Here is a 3,602-nt window from a genome sequence, read left to right on the forward strand (position 1 = left end):
CTTGAGTTCAGTTCTCCCAGCTCCACAGATCGTGTTCCTGCTCCGGCTCTGTCAGGGATGCTGGAAGTGTCCAAGGCCTGGTCGGACAGGGACTGGAGCAACCTGGGACAGTGGAAGGTGTACCTGCCCATGGCAGGGAGTGGGACGAGATGATCTTAAAGTCCCTCCCGGTGCCTGATTACCGAGGTTTTTCCCCGCCCCGGGGGGAGCGGCCGAAGCGAGCGGGGCGGTGTCTGTGGAATCACCTCGGCAGCGTGGCCAGGCCTGCTCCTTTTCTGTCCCCGCCGCCGTGTGGAGATAAAGCGGTTCTGGGGGGCTGGGCTTCTTCAGCTCGCCGCCATGAGGGCCAAGAGCGGCTCTGGTGGGCCGGGCTCCCTCGCCATGAGGGCAGGGAGTGGCTCTGGCGGGCTGGGCTCCTTCAGCTCGCCGCCGTGAGGGCAAGGAGCATCTCTGTCGGGCTGGGCTCCTTCAGCTCGCCGCCATGAGGGCAAGGAGCAGCTCTGGTGGGCTGGGCTCGTTCAGCTCGCCGCCGTGAGGGCAAGGAGCAGCTCTGGTGGGCTGGGCTCGTTCAGCTCGCCGCCGTGAGGGCAAGGAGCAGCTCTGGCGGGCCGAGCTCCCTCGCCATGAGGGGCCACCGCCGCCATGAGGTGAGGGGGGGGGGTTACAGGGACGGGTGGCGGCAGCAGCGGGGCTGGAGACCGGGGCTCCGGGGCAGGAAGGCGCCACCTGAAATACTCACTGCCTCCTATTTAGCTGTTCGGCCGGGAGACTGGGGATGTTGCTCGGCTGTGCAGTTCAGCATTAATTCCTCAGCCTTTCGCTTGGTGTGCTGGCTTTTGTCCTCTGCCACAAGCCAGGCCGCTGCTGTTGAGCTTTGTGAATACAGATGGAACTAATGGCTTATTTGTGATGTTTCTGCTGTCCTCTCTTTAGGCCTTCAGCCGATGACCGATGGCGGTGACCCGCCCGAAGGAGCAGCTCTGAGGTGCCCCGGCCCCGTCGCGTGTGGAACCCCGAGCTGAGCTGTGCTGAGCTGTGCTGGGACAGCCGGGGAGGTGCTCCGGGAGGGCACTGGAGCCTGCGAGAGCAGATGTGAAGGGATAACCTGCCCGCGGGACACAGCAAGAGCTCTGGAGCCACATGGGTGAGGTGTGACTGTGAGCCAGCCTGGGAAAATGGGCAAAAATGTTTTGCTGTCTAAAAGGCCTCTGCTGGCTCCTGTGCTAGCCTCAGGTCCTCAGGGTGGAAATGACGTGGTTTATCCAGAAATAAGTTTAGCTTATCTATTCCTCTTGCTGGATGAAGCCTTGATGAGAGTAGGCATCATCAGAAAAGTGCCTCCATGTTTTTTCTGCCCGGTAAACCCCCCAGTTTTGGGGTTTTTGTCTCCCAGCAGTAGTCAGCTGCCCGTGGCTGCTCAGTGCCTGTGCCAGTGTTATGCTGCTGGGAGAAAAAGGTGCTGCTGAGCTTTCCTGGCACCAGCAAGGCCGTCCTAGTGCTCAGTGGTGCCACGTTTTGGCAGCACTCTGCATGCCTGAGAGTGGAGTAACTCCTGCCCGTGGAGACAGTTGACTAGACTGTATGTGTTCATGCAGCAACAGGCAGCTTTATTGAGATCTAACTTCCTTATATAGATGAAAAGGCCCATGAAGGTAATCCTCATTGGCTGAGCCAGTTACTACTCAGCTAACCAGCCAATAGCAGCCTGAGTCTCCAATGGCCTGGGCCTGCTCTTACTGGTCGAATTACATAAGCAAGGTAATTATATAATAAATAACTTATGAAGTTGGAATTATTTATACTGTGTGGCCTACAGGCCAGATGTAGAGCATCACAGAGGAATAGCTTATAAATATGGAACTTGTGTGTGTCATAAAACCTCTATAGCTCATAAATATGGAACTTGTGTGTGTCATAAAACTTCTGTTCGCATGATGTTTGGGGCACTTGAATGGAGGAAGGATCCTCCAAGTGATCAGTGCTGCAATAAAAATGAATTCTTTTTGATACTCAAACTGTGTTAGAAAGTTTCTTTTTGGGTGATTTCAGTGTCAGTTCCACAAGGCCCTGTAGTTTCACAGTGGCCCCTTGGTTCTAAAGTGTCACGATGGCCTCAGTCCCACAAGGCCCCACAATGTCCAAAGAGTCCCCTTAATTCCATGGGGCCCTGAAGAGCTACAATGGCCCCTTGGCTCCATGAGGCCCTGCAGTGCCACCCTGGGGCAGGAGGCCAGGAGGAACTCGTTCCCCACACGCTGCAGCTCCCTGGGCCAGCTGGCACCAACACCTTCTCCCAGGCCAGCACTGCCTGGCACAGCCAGGGCCGAGCCACACTGCAGCTCCCTGCAAACCACGGCGGGGGCTGCGAGGCCAAAACCCGAGTCACAGACAGTTTGTCACTCTTCCTGTCTGTATCTGACCAAGAAATGTCCCATTGTGGGGTCCCCTTTCCTGCAGTCACTGCAGCACTGGGACCATCCCTGGAGCTCTGAGCGAGAGAAATGGTCAACGTTGCACCTCTGCACTGACTCAGGGATGGTGGGAGATGCTCTCTGGGGTGGCTGGAACCATGGAAAAAGGACAGTTGGGAGCACAGAGGGAAACCCAGCTGAGCTGCTGGACTGGGTCAAGACATCTCTGTCTGGGGGAGAAGTTGGCTGTGAAACTCCCTCCTGTGGATGCTCACGTGCCCAAGAGTTGGGCACTGAAGAGCATCACAACAACAGACAGGAGGATGGGGCGGCCAGGATTAAAGTGCCTCAGGGGGGTCTGGACTGGCCACACAAGGGTGAACCCTGGACACCATCTCCAGGTTATCCCTGACTGTGAAATATGGGCTGAGATCAATCAGGGCCAGGCCAGGCAAAGCCCCTGTGGTGTGGGGGGGCAATGGTGGGAATATAAATCTGGGGTGACACGTGGTCTTGGTAGTAGGTGTAGTAAATTGGGAGCACCATTCCTAAACCACAACAGCCCTGTCAGAACCAGGCCTGTCCCTGCACTGTCCCCGCTCTGCTGCCCCACAGCTGCTGGATCAGGAAGGGCAGAGCCATGGGGGAGGAAAATGCACAGGGACTCCTCCTGGGAGCGACCTTCCATCCTGATACTCAGACCCCAAGGCAGAAACCCCCATCGTCAGCTGGGAGGTCACCATCAGAGTCTCTGCCATTGTCCCACTTGGTGAATCTTTCACACTGAGATTTTGGTCCTTCCTTTCAGTTTCTTTACTTTTGGGGCTTTTAATGATTCCTCCATAAACATGGCAATTCATGTCCCTAATATGGCATTTCTTTCCTTTTTATGGAAGTGTTGGGAATTAGGCCACATTAAAATGCTGGCAGGGTGTGCATAGGTATTTGCAGCCCTGTGGAGAAGCAGTTGGGATATAAGAACCAAAGAAATGTAAAATGGTTTGAGTTAGAAGAGACCGAAAAGAGTCTCTGGTAAAACTCCCATTACCCAGGAACACCTTCACTCGTTCAGGTTGTACAAAGTCCCTGACCTTAAACACATCCAGTGATGGGGTTTCAATTCTGAGGGCACCCTATGCCAGTGTCCTGCCACCATCATCAAAAAATATTTCATCCTTACAGAAAATCTAA

General features: G+C 55.1%; 1 non-coding gene across 1 annotated transcript; it reads left to right on the plus strand.

Moving 5' to 3' along the window:
* The first annotated feature begins 1,388 nt into the window (after positions 1-1,388).
* On the plus strand, positions 1,389-1,592 carry LOC134433089 (small nucleolar RNA SNORA74). Its single transcript, XR_010031480.1, has one exon. It is a non-coding gene; the product is annotated as a small nucleolar RNA SNORA74 (small nucleolar RNA).
* Positions 1,593-3,602: the final 2,010 nt, after the last annotated feature.

The sequence above is a fragment of the Melospiza melodia genome, unplaced genomic scaffold (genome assembly GCF_035770615.1).
Source record: "Melospiza melodia melodia isolate bMelMel2 unplaced genomic scaffold, bMelMel2.pri scaffold_114, whole genome shotgun sequence".
In the NCBI taxonomy this organism is placed as follows: Eukaryota; Metazoa; Chordata; class Aves; order Passeriformes; family Passerellidae; genus Melospiza; species Melospiza melodia.